Genomic DNA, 18,518 nt, shown 5'->3' on the forward strand with positions numbered 1-18,518 from the left:
TTGAAGTTATTTTGCTATTTTTAATGATTTTTGGTAGAAAACCGAGTCAAAATGCCGTATTTTAGTTAAAAATTGACTAAAAATATTTAAAAGTTGATTCGGTGCATGGATTTTTATGGTATTTCATGCATATTTTCTACTGATTATATGCAAAAGGTTGAAGGTTGGTTCGATTTTTTTTGCATGTTTATTGATTTTATGAGATAAAAGTCGATAAAAGTGAATTAAATAATCATAATTACAAAATATTTGATTCTGCCCTTGATAAATTTATGTACATTTAAAATATTATTTAAATATTAAAAGTGAATTTTAAAATGTGTTTTCACTTTGTTTTGATGTTTATTGGTTTTAGTGGTTAAAAACCAATAAATATCGATCTTTTTCTTCATAAAATTTATCCGGAATTGTTGGGCAATTTTTCTGACTTTTTGGTGTTCTTGGGAGTGTTCCAGAATACTAAAAATTTGTTTCATTTTTTTGGGTAATTTTTCAATTATTTTGGATTTTTACTTAAATATTATGATTTTACCGATTAAATTAGCAAAATATCACCAAATCAAACCAATTATTCATCATAAAATTAGTGAGGACTAATTTTGAGGTCTAAAACAGTTTGAACAATTAGTTTGGACTTAAATGAGATTTAAGAATTGATTATTGATTTTTACATGTTAAAAATCGATTAAATCCACAAAAACCGAGATGGATACCAACGATTGATAGATAAGGCGATTTTGGCATCATTTTACAGCTTTTTAAGCATATTTATTTAAGTTGAATGAATGATTTTCATTTATTTAAAGTATTTATCTTGTTTTACCTAGTATGGCCTAGTTTATTTTAATCGTTATTACCCGAAATGAATGGGAATATCGATTTGTTTGTAATTAAATACGATCTCGTATCGTCGGTTTGTAATTAGTTAATAGTTTTATTTATTTTATTAATTATGTATAATAGGAATAGCTATGTAATTCATTTGTAATAGTTATTCTTACCGGCGTTTCCAAAAGACGGATTACATTGAGACGTAGTCTATTTTTGGAAGGTGTTCCAAATCCCACAAGAGGAGCCACTTTTGGAATTAAGAGGCAAGGGACCAAGGAGTTGTTTTTCGATATGTAATAGTCTAGTTTTTATTAACTAGGTGGCCATACTAGGATTTACTCATATGCTTACTTGTTTGCTTGTTTTTATTTTCGCGCATGTCAAAATCGCCATTCACATGCATTTTATTTTCGCGGTTGTCAATTCACGTCATTTACATTCACCGACTTAGTTCACTTATAGGGAATTTATGACTCAATTGACAAGATCTCTCACATAACTAAAATTGAGATTAGCCTTACCAATTAGTAACACCTATGAATCTCTTATTCATTAGAGCCACGCTCGCCCAAGCGGGGTGTTCTCTTTTTACCTTGAGTAAGTAGGGTGGTAAGCGGTTATCACATGCCAAAATTGGTTGGACTCAACGGGATATAAGACGGTCTTGTGTTCCGGGGCTAGTAGATGGATTAAAGGAAATTCGTCGACCAAGAGTTCAAGAGGTAGAATTAGTCAACGTGATCTACCGAATTTACATAATTATGGGATGTTTCGCCCAAGCGATGCTCATTTTTGTTTAATATTTGGGTCTTGGAATCATTTATATAATTTAGTAGGAGATCATTATATAAATGTTAAAACATGTCAAAGATGTTTCAGAGGTAAAATTAAAACATTGAATGTTAATTTTTCCTATTTTTCGTTCATTCTCATAAATGTATGACATCGCGCACTTCATCCTCCTTTCTCTATTTATTGTTATACTTGTTTCATTCTTTCATAGAAAGCGGTTTCTTTGAAGGAATTAATGATTGGTAACATGATTTACCATTTCACCTACATAAGCTGACAACGATTTTTGCGGTTATTATACAACTTAATTAACGTCCATACATATTAAAAAGGGGTTTCATGTTGCAAACTCATATTAAGAGTTTAAAAGGAAGTCACATTTTATCAAGAGAGTCTTGATTTCAGAAGTGACACCTCCGTCATGATGATGACATATTAGTTTTAATTACTCAAGTGTAATTCAAAAGTTTGCGAAAAGAGTTTTCAAAAACACTTATAATACTCCAATATGATACCGTCAAATGGCTCACTTCGAGAAAGGCCAAATCGATTGTTTATGCACTAAAGAGTTTAGGCATATGATAACAATTGAACGGTTAGGTAGTCCAATTTCGCAAGAAGTTGAGATTTTGCCACATGTTACACTCACTTTATAGTAATTCACTCTTACTAAGTGTATAAAATATCACGAATGACATGAAGAGAGGTCTTCATGAGATTCATTTTTGCTTGATTGAAGCAAAGAGGAATGTGAAAGTGAGTGGGAGTTAAGAAGTATCAACCCTAGATGTATGTGATAGAACAAAGTTGAAAGAGACATCTACTCAATGGATAGGCTAGTTCCACTATCTTGGTATGAGATACCAAGTGCGGGTCATTTCTTTGTAAAGAAGTTTACATGAATTGACAAAACGTAAGACGTCTAGCATAGGACATTTTTGTATCAAAATAGAGCTAGAGTAGCAATGATTTCGATAAGGACAAATGTACCTAAATTTGGTTTTAAAAGAATGTAATTATCTATGTTTATACATAGAAGGCATCACTCATGTGATTTAAAACAAAATGTTGTACCTACTCCTATGATAACTTGGTGGTTGGTTTAGACCACTTAAGTTAGAGGAATTTTACACTCTTCACATAAACTAAATGTTATACTATCTTGTAGATTTTAATGTCTCTAATCTAGTGAACCCAATTGATCAAACCTCAAGTAAATTCGTTTCAAACGAGTAAACGAAAAGCACATTGAACAACCATTTGATTGTGAATCTTATGGTATGTGTGCATGTATTATGTTTTTCTTTTGTAGAAAAGAAACACAATAGTGAGGTGATTGACCATGTTGAACTATATAGCTTATATGTTTATGTTTTGATGATGTCAAGGTGATTTACTTTCTATATACTTGTTGCTTGTAATCGTTTGTTAAGTGCTTTAGAATTAACCTATTACGAGCTACGTAGAAGATTATGACAATTGTATGAAACGTTCAAGCCTTCAATCAAGATCAAACGGTTCGAGATCCATTCAAGTATTATGTGAAGACGAAGTCCGTCTAAAGATTAATCAAGCTTGGATGATGACGTAGCCTGTACTCGAAGATCTTCTTGAAGATTAGAATAGTATAGGTGATTATCTCATAATGGTAATTAAGAATGAGTTTCTTGAATTGGTAAAGTTATAGCTTTGCAGCTATAACATTACTAGCAAAAGAGCTCAATGTTATAGCTCTCCTACTATAACATTGAAGTGCTGAGTTTTTACACACGACTTTTAATTGTTTCGAAAATTGTTTTATAATTGTTTAAAGTTTATTTTAATGTTTTAATGAAAGTATTTATATAATAAAGCCCGGTTTAGTGAAGAGTCCGGCTTTGTATTAAACGTTAATTAGTAGTTGTAATGGATCAACTTATGAGTTGGACTTTGCTACTAATTAGGGTTTCAACATAGCCTCTCTTAAAACCTAAATTCTAATTATATGTTAAGACTAGGGTTTGCACGATTCACGAGGCTTATGGGCCGTGATATCTCGTGCTGCCTAGGGGATATTAGGTAAAGATTTTATTCTATAAATATTTCTTTACATATCTTATATATCTTACTTTACTTAATATATTTGTTTATGGTTAAAGATATTCTTGTTTTAGGAAATCTTATCATAATCTTAGAATTTATAGTAAAGATAATATTTGGAAAGATTATATTCTATCTTTTAGAGTACTCTTTATTATCATTTAAGGCTTTTAGGAAAGAGATAATAATAAGATATGATTTGTTTTTATATCTTAATATTTCGGCTATTAGGGTTTGACAAAACCGTGTAGCCTACTTCCTCTTCTCCTATAAATACTTTGCTATTTACAACATCTAAAGTAGAGACCTTAAGCATAAAAATTGATTTCATCTTTGCAAAGCAAAACCGTGTGTTTTAAAAGGAAAACCGTTTTGTTATTTTGAAAGGTCGTGTGTTTATAAAGCTCGCATACTCGTTCTTCATTTATCGTTATAAGATAATAGTGCTTAGTTGATTTCTTAACTTGTTCATTAACATGAACCTTTGTTAGAATCATTAGTGCTTTCTTATTAGCGTAAGTTAGTCATTCGAGTATTTTACGGTACTCATTGAGTTACAGCTAGAGTTAGTTGTACGAGTTGGGTTAGTAAATTTGTAATCCGTAGAAAGGTACTAAATTTATTAATCGAGAATAGTGGACGTAGGTTTCGACTTGTGAAACTGAGCCACTTCAAAAATCGTGTGTCTCTTCGTTCTTTCGTTTGATTCGTTTATTTCATTTACTTTCATTAGTTGATTAGTTAAAGTTTAATCAATAAACTTTAAATAATCAATTACATACACATAATCGAAAAAGCTTTAAAAAGTTTTAAATCCTCAATTCACCCCCCCCCCTCTTGAGTATTTTGGATCAATAGACTCTTCAATTGGTGTCAGAGCCTCGTGCTCTTGATTACCTAACCGCAAAGAGGCTGATCTATCTTGTTTTTCATTTATCTTATCGTTTTATATTCCGCTGCCTATCACGTGATAAATGGATTCCAAATATCTCAAGTGTTCCGTCTTTGATGGGAAGAATTATGGATTGTGGAAAAACATGATGATTCACTATGTGAAAGGACACGATTGGGAGTGCTGGAGGATTATTCAAAACGGACCGCACAAAATTCTTGTCGCATCCGAGGAAGACACTACCTATGAAAAGAAAGAAGAGGACTATGTCGAGGCCGACTACAAGAAGGCCGAAAAGAACTCCAAAGCGATAAGTCTTCTGCAAAACGGAATGACTTCTACTGAGTTTGATCGGTTCTCTTCTTGTTCCACGGCTAAGGAGATATGGGATGGGCTCGAATTAGCTTATGAGGGTACTTCCATTGTTAGGAAGCATCGAATAGATTTGCTTATGAAAAAATATGAGCTATTCATTATGGAGCCCAATGAGTCCTTAGATAGCATGTCTGCAAGGTTTTCAAGCATCAGAAACGAACTGAAAAACCTAGGTAGGAAATTTAGTACTGAGGACATTGCTAGAAAGGTTCTTAGGAGCCTTACTAAGAAGTGGCATGCTAAGGTCACTGCAATGGAGGAATCACGAGATCTTGAAACCCTTTCCTATCAAGAACTCATAGGTGCTCTCATGGCCCATGAAATTACTCTTAACAAGGATGACGCTGAACCAAGTCGCAATAAGAGTATGGCCTTAAAGAGTGAAGAAGTTGACTCTGAAATAGAGGATGAAACTGTTTTGTTTGCACGCCGTTTTAAAAATAAAATATTTCGAAACAAACAAACAAAATCATCCTACAACAACAATAGCAAATCGTCCAATAAGAAGGTTACTGATTCTAAGCCATCTTTCGCTAATAGAGGATGCTTCAAGTGTGGAGAATCTGATCATATGATCAAAGATTGTCCGACATGGGAGAAGATTAAGGACAAGACAAAACGTGAGAAGACAAAGAGAGAATTCAAGCAAGTTATGATGGCTTCGTGTTGGGGAGACCTTGACTCAGAAGATGACGAGGAATCTGAAGACGACGAAGTGGCCAACCTTTGTCTCAGCAATGTTAGTCTTGACCTAATCTCCGAGAGCGACGAAGAAAGCACAAATTCTCATTCAAACTATTGCTTTCTCGGAGAATCAGACGAAGATGACGATGAAGAGGTAAGTTATCTTGAGCTTAAAAAACGTGTTAAGAAATTGTCTAAAAGTGCTTTAGTCGAATACTTTGAACAATCTCTTGATAAGTGTCACGAACAGGATTTGGAACTGAAAGATCTAAAGGAACAGATTTTCGAAATCGCGGAAGAGAATCATACTCTCAAGGCTAAAGCTAAGAAGTTAAAATCTAAAGTTATAGCTGAGAAAGATACAACATTAGATTCTACTATGGCTGAAAAGAAGGAATTAGAGTCCAAAGTTATAGCTAATGAAGCTATAACTTCCGACCTAAAGCTTAACATCAAGCACCTTCAAGCCAAAGTTATAGCTAATGAAGCTATAACCTTAGAACTTAGAAAAGCCAAAGAACTTTTGGAAGCTAAGGTCACATCTAATGAAGAAGTGATCTTAGACCAAAAGAAAGAGATAGATTCTCTTTCAAAGCATTTGAAAGAATCTAAGACCAATATGATCAATATTAAGAAACAACACACCGATGTAGTGTTCATTCTTAACAAACGATTCCAAGACTTTCGTGACAACTTTAAAAAGGACAATGATGTAGATCACACGAAATGTCAAGAGGAAATTAAAACCTTAAAAGACCTACTTCTACACGCTAGAAAGGTCCATGACAAGTCGGAAGGTAGCACAAAAGTCCTAAACTTCCTAACCGAACAATCTGACAATAATATGAAGATGGGGTTAGGACATGAGTGCTACAGCCGTAGAGATCACTCGAAATGCAAATCAACTCCTTCGGATTTTGATTTTAGAAAAAGGAAGTATGCTGATCTTCCTGAATACTTGATTTGCAATTACTGTGGTCATACGGGTCACATCCAAATCAATTGTGTCAAAAAGGCTCATGATATACGAAAAAATGCCGAACATGCTAAAACTGTTGACACAGTTGTCGAGGATAAGGAAACCCCCACTAACGAACCTAACGAAGAAAGGAACAATAAATTTCGTTGGTTCTATGACATGGCCTTTGACTACGCTAAGAAACCTAGCACCTCACAAAACCCTTATCGATCTCAACCTAGTTAACCTACTTACAAGGGAAATAGTCGTGAAAGACCTAGAGAAATTCCTAGACCTAGAGAAAACCCTAACCCTAGAACTCCTCCTAAGCCAAATAAACCAAGGGTTAGAAAAACGGTTATTAGACAAGTTTGGATTCGAAAGGACTTAGTTTATAGAGTAACTAATCATAAGGGACCCAACTTAGCTTGGGTACCTAAAAATTGTATCTAATCCCTTCTGCAGGAAGTAGTGAAAGAAAACAATCAATGGTATCTTGACAGTGGATGTTCAAGACACATGACCGTAGATATTAATCTATTTCTTTCACTCAAGCCCTTCAACGGAGGAAAAGTGACGTTCGGGGACAACAAAAAGGGAAAAGTCATTGGCATTGGCAAAATCGAAATTTCTAAATCTCACCCAATCAGTGATGTTTATCTCGTGGATGGTCTAAAACATAACTTACTAAGCATATCTCAACTATGCGACAAAGGTAACAAAGTAGTTTTTCATACTGATAGTTGTCGCATTATTATTGAAGGAACTAGTAATGTTATTCTTGAAAGTCATAGGAAAAGAAATGTTTATATGGTAGATTTAAATGCTGTGCCTACTAACTCCTTTTCGTGCATGAAAGTTACACTTGATGATCCTTGTTTATGTCATAAACGCTTTGGTCACATTAGCTCACTAACCTTGAACAAACTCAAGAAGTGGGACTTGGTTGAGGAGTTACCTAAGATCAAGTTCGACCAAGAAAAGATGTGTGACACGTGTGCAAGGTGCAAACAAGTAAGATCATCATTTAAACCGAAAAGAGTAGTAAGCACAAATCAAGACTTGGAATTAGTACACATGGATTTATGTGGACCAATGAAGGTAAGGAGTAGAGGAGGATCCAGGTACGTCTTCGTACTTGTAGACGACTACTCAAGGTATGTATGGCCTATCTTTCTTCATTCAAAAGACGAAACTTTTGATGAATTTGATTGTCTTATGAAACGTGTTCAAAACAAATATATGACTAATCTTGTATCTATTCGTACGAATCATGGCACCGAATTTGACAACCAAACTTTTATAGAATATTGTAGAGTTAATGGTGTAGGGCATAACTTTTCTGCACCAAGAACTCCTCAACAAAACGATGTCGTTGAACGTATGAATAGAACTTTAGAAGATATAGCACGTACAATGCTCTTGTGTAGTGGTTTACCTCGTAACTTTTGGGCTGAAGCCATTAGTACTTCTTGCTACATCCATAATCGTGCTATGATCCGACCTATCCTTAAGAAAACCCCCTACGAACTCCTTAGAGGTCGAAAACCTAATATCTCCCATCTTCGCTGTTTTGGGAGTAAATGCTTTGTACATAATAACGGTAAAAACCGTTTAAGTAAATTCGACCCTAGGAGTGATTGTTGGGGCTGGTGTCCTCTACAGTTAGTGCAATAACATTTAAATCTCTAAAAGGATCAAAGGGCATACTTTTGTATTATTATCAGTTGGTCCACGTTTATCAATAACGGTTGGCTTGCTAGATAAGTTTGACGTTATTGTCATACAGATGGCGGTGATCAACTGGTCCCTAAAAGTCACACCTATAGGATACGTTTGAGAGATGTGACGGTATAAAAATACAGTCATGTTGATGCCTAATTTGACTAAGCAGTTAGTCGGAGTTATTGACTAAATAATTAGTCAAACGCGATGTTGAGATAATTATTTAATACAGATTAAATAATACGGGCTAAGGCGAATTAAGCGGTTAATTCGTAAATTAAATATAAACGGTTATATTTAATTAATGTATATTGAATTCATTATACAATATTGTCTTTGTCGGACATGTATTAATATGTCGACTAATCCTTAATACTAGTCGATATTTTAATTACCGATAACCGATGACGATTTATAATAAAACCGCGTCATATACATTTTAGCAATTTCGAGTCGGACCACGAGTTAAAAATTAAGAGGAAGTGAAAGCCCACTTCCCCATGCAAACCCACGGTTTGGCCGAAACACACAAAAGGAGAGCTCCTCTCCTTTTGTGACCTAATTGTCTCATTTGAAACAAAAATTAGGGTTTTGAGAGTATTTTCCTTTGAAAATCCTAGATCTCACATCAAGAAAACTCACAAGAGCTCTCTCAATATTGCAAGTCAATTAGAGAGCATTTCTAGCACAAGGGGCATAGTCTCAGACGGTCTTGGGGGCAACGATTAGGAGGAAATCTCTGTTGATTTCTGATCTTAGGCCGAATTCTCAAGGACCCGAGGTTGATTCTTTATTCCTTATCGTTTCTCTTGTATTTATGTTTTATGATGATAATCACATGTTAAAGATACGTTATAGTCCTAAAATTTAAGGGAATTTTACGGATATTTCCTTACAAGTGGTATCAGAGCGAGGCCACGTATATTTTTCTTTGTGATTTTCATAAAAATGTTTTGAAACGATTTTTATTGTCTCGAAAACCGTGCGGCCACATGTTATTCTCGGCTGTTTTGTGTTTGTTTTCGATTTGGTTTTTGCATATTGTTATTTTACACGATCATTATAGCAATATGTTAATGTTTTGTCAATTGTTGATTTAATTTTATACGAATTAGGTCAAAATTGCCATTGATTTTGCTTTGTCAAATCTTTTCACGAGGGTTTTTATTTTTCAGAACTGTTTTGGTCTCGATCGAGTGGATTTCCAATCGATCGAGAGCTTTTCTGACTTTTTTTTGCTCGATCGAGTACATGTTATACTCGATCGACCTGTTTTAAAACCCCATCTGTTCGATCGAGAATTCCTCGTGCTCGATCGAACAGGTTTGCTAATATAAGTCCTCGATCGACCCCTAGTTTAGTCGATCGAGCACTTCCTGTTTGGCAATCCTCTCGATCGAATGGCAGCCTCAGTCGATCGAGCCCTTTTCTTCCTCGATCGAGAAATTTTTGTTCTGGCAGCGTGTAAAATTTATTTCTTTTGTTTTAAATTTTCTTTTGGCCATAAAATGTACATTATACTGATATTGTACACTCGCTTGATAGTGAAACCGTTCACTCACGTACCATATAGTTATTTTAAAGCGAATTTAAAGTAACGGATTATCACGGATTAAAACTAAGTTGATAGAAGCGGTTTTGTCACATAATTTTAATCGTTAAAAGGTGGTTTGGATAAATTTAACATAATTACGGAATTATGTCACGAATAAATTTTATTTTAGTTGATGCATTTTATTAATCGTTATTTTGAATGCCTTGAATGCTTTTAATTACGTATTTATTTTTACAAACGGTTGTAACTTAGTGTGGCCTTAGTAGAACGTGTTACCGTAATGATGGAACACGGTCTTGGTTGTATTATGAGATCTCGCATCTCCGTTTTGGTTTTTCCTTGTAATTGCAGTTTTTTTATTTAGAATGTAAATAGGTTTATATTTTGTAATATTTAATTTGTAATTTTGAGAAGACCAAAGATGGAGAATCGGATGCTCACTCCCGCTGCATGGATCAAGATGGAACATCAAGACAAGCTTTTCGGGTCCAACGGTGGATTCCAAAGTTGTATTATGTTCTTTTTACTAGGATAGGCCGCACTAGGAATTTTTATTTACGTTTTGCATTCTTTTATTTATTTTATCGTAACGATAATTTGCATCATATTCCGCCTAAAACCAAACCACCTAATAATTGCATGAAAACTTACTCATATAGAGGTCACGCGTTAGTTTTCTTTGATATACAGATATCACGTGTTTTTATTAAGCCATCACCTAAATTAATTCATTCACGCAATGCTAGTTTTTCGTTCACTTAATATGAATTAAATCTAAGTCGATGGGATCTTCCTCGTATAAACAAAAATTGAGAATGGTCTTTATAGGTCAAACTCTAATGAATCCCTTCTTCGTCGGTAGGCATAATATGACCCCTTCTACGTCGGGTAAGTTGGAACTGATTGACTTATTTTATCTCAACACTATGGTCACTCGTACGATCCTGTGATTATGGTGGACTATAGATAGGATTTACAGAAATCTATCGACCAAGAGTTCTTACGGAAGAACTAGCTAAACAGTTGGCTTATCAATTTACGGAAATTGAGTCTTGGGATCACTTGTATTATTCTTGAGGGGGATCAATTATGCAAGTGCAAGAGTCTACACGTTAAAATGTATTTTAAATAGACTTAAATCACCGCGATGAGTTGCTTATTTCGTTTTGTTTTTCCTTTCTTTTCCAGTGTAGATCACGATCACTTAAACTGCTAATAACAAAATGGCTGGCCATGCTGACGACCCAATGCCAAGTGCCACATTGGACCGTGAGTCTTGGCTTCGGATCTTCATGAATCAGATGAATCAGTCAACTCGATTGAAGAATGATGGATCAAACTTCGCGGACTGGGAGGCGGCATTACGGAATGCTGCCGCAGCTGACGGGAAGCTCAAATTTCTGACAGAGCCCATCCCGTCAAACCCAGGTCCCACGGCTGGAGCTAACGAGATCGCCAAGTATAACGATTTCGTCATGGAAGCGGGTGCGATTAAAAACGTACTCATTTTTGCAATGGAATCTAATTTGCAGAAACGCTTCATAGCCCAAGGTACAAACAAGATTTTCACCACGCTCACCAAGGAATTCTCGATAGCACCGAGAATCGTGACCTATGAGCATACCACTCGCTTCTTTGATGCGAGACTCTAGAAGGGCCAACCGGTTAGCCCACACATTCTCAGCATGATTGAGAATGTCGAGAGACTGGAGGCGCTTGATTAAAGAATCAGCGAGAACATCGTGATTGACCGCATGCTTCATTCACTCCACGATGGTTTTGCGCTCTTTAGAGCGAATTACTATATGAATGATTTGAAGAAAAGTCCTCATGAACTACACTCCCTTCACGTACAGACCGAGAAGGACATGAAGTTCAGTGGGAGCTTGAAACAGGATGTTCTCATTGTGTCAAACAAGGGCAAGGGTAAGGGCAAAGTTCAGGTAGACCTAGCGGTAGGTAAACCGAAGTTCAAGAAGTCGGGATCAGGTAAGAGTGGGCCTGGTGAGGCAAGTAACTCATCAGGCGCGACAAAGAGCAAGACCGAAAACATGGAATGCCATCACTGCCACAAGACTGGGCATTGGAGGCGTACATGTCCTGTTTACCATGAGGACATAAAAGCAGGTCGCGTTAAACCTGTTGGTATGTCTTCTTCCTCTTCTACTTTTATTCATATGATTGAGATTAACCATGCAAGTTACGGAACTTGGGTACTAGATACTGGTTGTGGTTCTCATCTGTGTAATCATGTGCAGGGGCTCCGAAACATCGAACCCCTCGTAAAGGGTGAGGTGGACCTGCGTGTCGGGAATGGAGCACGAGTGGCTGCCGTCTCGAGGGGAACATACGTGATCCAGCTTCCTAGAGGATTTGAGTTATTTTTATATAACTGCTATTATGTACCCAGTCTTTCTAAAAACATTATTTAGGCCGCACTTGACAAACTTGGTTTTTCATTTGTAATAGAGAATAATACTTGCATTTTCTCATTACACGATATGATTTATGGCAAGGCAGTCTCCATGAACGGAATTTATGTTTTAGATCGACCACGAAATATTACACGTAATGAATAAAAAGTTAAAGGTTGGTGACAAAGATCAAACGTATCTATGGCACTGCCGTATGGGACACATTAATGAGAAACGCGTAAAACAGCTCATGAAGAATGGAGCTATCTCGGCCTTTGATTTTCAATCATTTGGCACGTGTGAATCATGTCTCATTGGTAAGATGACTCGAATTTCCTTCAAAGGTGTTGGAATGCGCTGCGCGACCTATTAGGACTCATACATACGGATGTGTGTGGACCCATGTCAATCACCGCACGAGAAGGCTATAGGTATTTCATCACTTTCACGGACGATTTAAGTAGATATGGCTATGTCTACTTAATGAAGCACAAAAGTGAATCCTTTGAGAAATTCAAGGAATACCAGAATCGGGTACAGTAACCCACTTGGGTAGAAAGATTAAAACACTGCGATCAGACCGTGGTGGCGAGTATCTTTCTCACGAGTTTGATCAACACCTCAAAGACTGCGGGATTGCCTTACAGTTAACTCCACCAGAAACACCTCAGTTGAATGGTGTGTCCGAACGGAGAAATCGAACACTACTTGATATGGTTCGATCCATGACGAGTCACACCGTGTTGCCTGACTCATTGTGGGGTTATGCTCTTCCGTCAATTTTGCTATAATACTTAATCAAGTCCGTCTAAAGCTGTTGACAAGACTCCATATGAACTATGGAAGGGAACGGTCCCTAACTTGTCCTTTATACGGGTTTGGGGTTGCGAGGCTTATGTCAAGTGGAGACACGAGGATAAGCTCGGCCCGCGATCGGTCAAGACATACTTTATAGGTTATCCTAAAGGAACACTTGGTCATTACTTTTATTCGAGGAATTTCTCGGGAATGCCAAGAGTGATAGAACCTTCGAACTGTCGGAGATTCCAGAACCAAATACCGAGCAACCATTGGAGGAACCAATTCCTTCAATCCCGGCTGCGGTTAATATTCCTGAGGAACCTAGGAGGTCGGGAAGAGTCTCTATTCCTCCGGACAGATACATTGGTATGGTCGAGGAACATGACATAGATGACATTCTACTCTTAACGAGTAGTGAACCCGCAACCTATAAAGATGCCATGACTAGTTCCGACTCAAAGCTATGGCTTGAGGCCATGCAATCCGAGATGGACTCCATGTATGAGAACAACGTATGGGATCTTGTTGACTTACCTGCTAAGGTTCGTCCCCTTCAATGCAAATGGCTTTACAAGATAAAGCATTCTGTGGAAGGTCAACAAGATATCTATAAAGCACGACTAGTTGCTAAAGGTTTCACCCAAGTGCCAGGTTTGCACTACGATGAAATTTTTGCACCCGTAGTCATGCTGCGTTCCATTCGGATTATCTTAGCGATTGCCGCTTTTCATGACTATGAAATTTGGCAGATGGATGTGAAAACCGCCTTTTTAAACGGTTTTTTGGAGGAAGAGTTGTACATGGTACAACCCGAAGGTTTCATCGATCCAGAACATCCTAAGAAAGTGTGCAAGCTTAAGCGTTCCATTTATGGACTTAAGAAAGCATCTCGGAGTTGGAATCATCGCTTCGACCAAGTGATAAAAGAAAATGGATTTACTCGATCGGTCGAGGAAGCATGTCTATATATCAAGTCGAGTGGGAGCATGATTGTCTTCCTAATATTGTATGTCGATGACATACTCCTTATTGGGAATGACATACCTCTCTTAACTTCGGTAAAAGTATGGTTGAAGAACCATTTCCAGATGAAAGATCTGGGTGAGGCACAAAGAATTTTGGGCATCCGTATCTATCGAGATAGATCACGTCGGATGTTATCTCTCGATCAGAGTCTTATATAGACAAGATACTAGAGAGATTCAGCATGACTAACTCCAAAAGGGGTTTCTTCCTATGGCTCCAGGGGTGCATTTGAGCAAGTCTCGAGGCACCGAGACACCGGAAGAGAAAGAGCGCATGACACGGATTCCTTATGCCTCGGCTATAGGATCAATCATGTATGCCATGATATGCACACGTCCAGACGTGGCATATGCATTGAGTATGACAAGTCGATTCCAACAGCATCCAGGTGAATCATATTGGATGGCTGTCAAGAACATTCTTAAGTACCTTCGGAGGACTAAAGATTGGGCATTGACTTATGGAGGCGATCAAAAGCTATGCGCAACCGGTTACGCAGATGCTAGCTTCCAAACGGATCGAGATGACTCGAAATCTCTGCCTGGATTCGTTTTTACTCTTAATGGCGCTGCAATCACCGGAAGAGTTCCAAACAAAGTGTTACAAACAGATTCTACGATCGAGTTCGAGTACTATGCGCGTCCGAAGGCGCAAAGGAAGCGATATGGATGCGTCGGTTCTTACAAGGACTATTTGTAGTGCCTAGTTCGAATGACCCGATCACCATCTATTGCGACAATAGAGGTGCCATCTTCCAAGCTAAGGAGCCTAAGTCTAGAAACAAGTCTAGACATGTACAACGAAAAGCTCATCTAATCCGAGATTACGTGGAGCAAAAGGAAGTAGTGATAGAAAAGATTGCTACAGATGATAACATAGCAGATCCCCTCACTAAACCATTACGACAAGATAAGCAAGAAGGGCATGTTAATTCCATGGGAATTAAACGTGTTCCTGAGTTGTAGTACTCTTTTATGGATTAGATTCATTCTCTTTTGTACTCATGTACATCATCATCGTTTTGATATTTATATATTTTGTTTTTCATGTGGAATTGTACGACAATTTTTGAACACCACAAAGTGAACTGAACAAACATTATATTTTGGTCCTTAATTGCCCACATGAGCTGATAACTCTGGCAATTATTTTGTGACGTTGGTTGATGGTGGGTTCAACGAGCCATAAGTCAAACGGTTGGTGACCAATCACGAGGCGAGTTATACGGATATCTCGTAGGACACAATTGTGACATCGACGTGGAGTCCTAAATGTTTTATAACATTCGGTGCCAGGTCGTGGATAGGACCTCCATGGTGATCCTAAGAGTCGATTCTTTTGACTATCGACTGTCTCTTGAGACTAAGGCAGATTTTGGGTGACTTTGGTTTCTTTCTCACGGTCATCCGTAACAGGGGCCAAGTAGATTTTTTCTGGGTCATTTCATGATGTGCTTAGATCGGAAGGAGTCGAGTTGAAGGAGATATTCAGCCTTTATCAGGTACTCGATATTTCTCAGGGCCACTCGAGGAGCTGTAACTGAAATGCATGGCCATGCTCGAATACGAATTCGTTTTATCAGTTGAGTTACTCTCTAGTCGGGGAAACCACTCTTGATACAGATCGATTGTAAAATACGACCTTTGCGGATCCAGATCTGCAAATTGTTTTACATTGAGTGGGAGAAATTTTAAATGAATATGAGAATCGGTTATCGCACATACACTTGTACGGACAAGTGGGAGTTTGTTGGAGCTGTGTCCTCCAGTTAGTGCGGATAACGTTATTATACATACACTTGTACGGACAAGTGGGAGCTTGTTGGGGCTGGTGTCCTCTACAGTTAGTGCAATAACATTTAAATATCTAAAAGGATCAAAGGGCATACTTTTGTATTATTATCAGTTGATCCACGTTTATCAATAACGGTTGGCTTGCTAGATAAGTTTGACGTTATTGTCATACAGATGGCGGTGATCAACTGGTCCCTAAAAGTCACACCTATAGGATACGTTTGAGAGATGTGACGGTATGAAAATACAGTCATGTTTATGCCTAATTTGACTAAGCAGTTAGTCGGAGTTATTGACTAAATAATTAGTCAAACGCGATGTTGAGATAATTATTTAATACGGATTAAATAATACGGGCTAAAGCGAATTAAGCGGTTAATTCGTAAATTAAATATAAACGGTTATATTTAATTAATGTATATTGAATTCATTATACAATATTGTCTTTGTCGGACATGTATTAATATGTCGACTAATCCTTAATACTAGTCGATATTTTAATTACCGATAACCGATGACGATTTATAATAAAACCGCGTCATATACATTTTAGCAATTTCGAGTCGGACCACGAGTTAAAAATTAAGAGGAAGTGAAAGCCCACTTCCCCATGCAAACCCACGGTTTGGCCGAAACACACAAAAGGAGAGCTCCTCTCCTTTTAGGACCTAATTGTCTCATTTGAAACAAAAATTAGGGTTTTGAGAGTATTTTCCTCTGAAAATCCTAGATCTCACATCAAGAAAACTCACAAGAGCTCTCTCAATATTGCAAGTCAATTAGAGAGCATTTCTAGCACAAGGGGCATAGTCTCAGACGGTCTTGGGTGCAACGATTGGGAGGAAATCTCTGTTGATTTCTGATCTTAGGCCGAATTCTCAAGGACCCGAGGTTGATTCTTTATTCCTTATCGTTTCTCTTGTATTTATGTTTTATGACGATAATCACATGTTAAAGATACGTTATAGTCCTAAAATTTAAGGGAATTTTACGGATATTTCCTTACAGTGATGAGGCGATTTTTATAGGATATTCAGATCATAGCAAGGCTTACAAAGTCTTCAATAAGAGAACTCTATGTATTGAAGAAAGTGTCCACGTTATTTTTGATGAAGATAACATGTTCGATAAGCCTTTACAGGATGAGGAAGAAGACTTGGATGAACCCGACTTTCGTCTTTCAAGAGACGATCCCCCGGAATTGGAATTAGAGAACAATGAGATTGAGGGAACGAATGATGAACTAGATCGTTCCTCAAAAGATAAAATGGAGAAAAGCAAAGTTACAGTTGATGATACTATAACATTGACTCAAGACAAGAACTCCCAAACCAATGTTATAGATGATGCTACTGTAACATTAAATCCAAATCAAGGTGTAGAGTCCGAGGTTATAATCGGCTCAAATACAACACCCGGATTGGATTCAGGGGGAACTTCCTCTAATTCCGAACCAAATGAAGTCGGGTCAAGCTCAAATAACGATGAAGAACCAAGCACTTCAACTAAATGGAAATAAAAGAGCTCACATCCCATGGACAATATTCTTGGAAATATTAAGAAGGGTGTTCAAACAAGACATTCCTTAAACAACTTCTGTTCTTTCTACTCTTTTCTATCCATGATCGAACCAAAGAATATAAATGAAGCTCTCGCTGAATCAGATTGGATTATAGCTATGCAAGAAGAGCTTCAACAGTTCGAAAGAAACAAGGTTTGACATTTAGTTCCTAGACCAAAAGATCGTTCAGTTATTGGAACTAGGTGGGTCTTCAGGAACAAATTAGATGATGCCGGAGTCATTATCAGAAACAAAGCAAGATTGGTGGTCCAAGAGTATAATCAACAATAAGGAATAGATTATGACGAGACTTTCGCACCTGTTGCTCGTCTTGAAGCTATCAGACTTCTAATAGCATTCGCCGCACATAAGGGAATGAAACTCTTCTAGATGGATGTCAAGACAGCATTCTTGAATGGTTATTTACAAGAGGAAGTCTTCGTTGAACAACCCCCTGGTTTCAAGAACATCAAATTTGAGGATCACGTGTTCAAATTGGATAAAGCCCTATACGGATTAAAGCAAGCACCTAGGGCTTGGTACGATCGATTATCTAAGTTTCTACTTGATAGTATATTCAGTAGAGGATCCGTCGACAAAATCCTATTTCTAAAAACTGAGGGTTCTGACCTTTTGGTTGTTCAAATATACGTCGATGATATTATCTTTGGATCGACCAACCGAAGCCTATGCAAATATTTTTCTGAGTTGATGACCTCCGAATTCGAGATGAGTATGATGGGAGAATTAAAATTCTTCTTAGGGTTGCAAATAAAACAAACTGATGAAGGCATTAAAATCCATCAACAGAAATACATCAACGAGTTGATTCGGAAATTCGGAATGGAAAACTCACATGCCATGCCTACTCCAATGGTCGAGAACAAGAAATTGACATTGGATGAAAACGGTAAATCAGTTGATGAAACTACTTACCGTGGGATGATTGGGTCACTGTTATATTTGACCGCAAGTAGACCCGATATTATGTTTAGTGTATGCGTTTGTGCGAGATATCAATCATCTCCCAAA

Source organism: Silene latifolia, chromosome X (genome assembly GCF_048544455.1).
Source record: "Silene latifolia isolate original U9 population chromosome X, ASM4854445v1, whole genome shotgun sequence".
In the NCBI taxonomy this organism is placed as follows: domain Eukaryota; kingdom Viridiplantae; phylum Streptophyta; class Magnoliopsida; order Caryophyllales; family Caryophyllaceae; genus Silene; species Silene latifolia.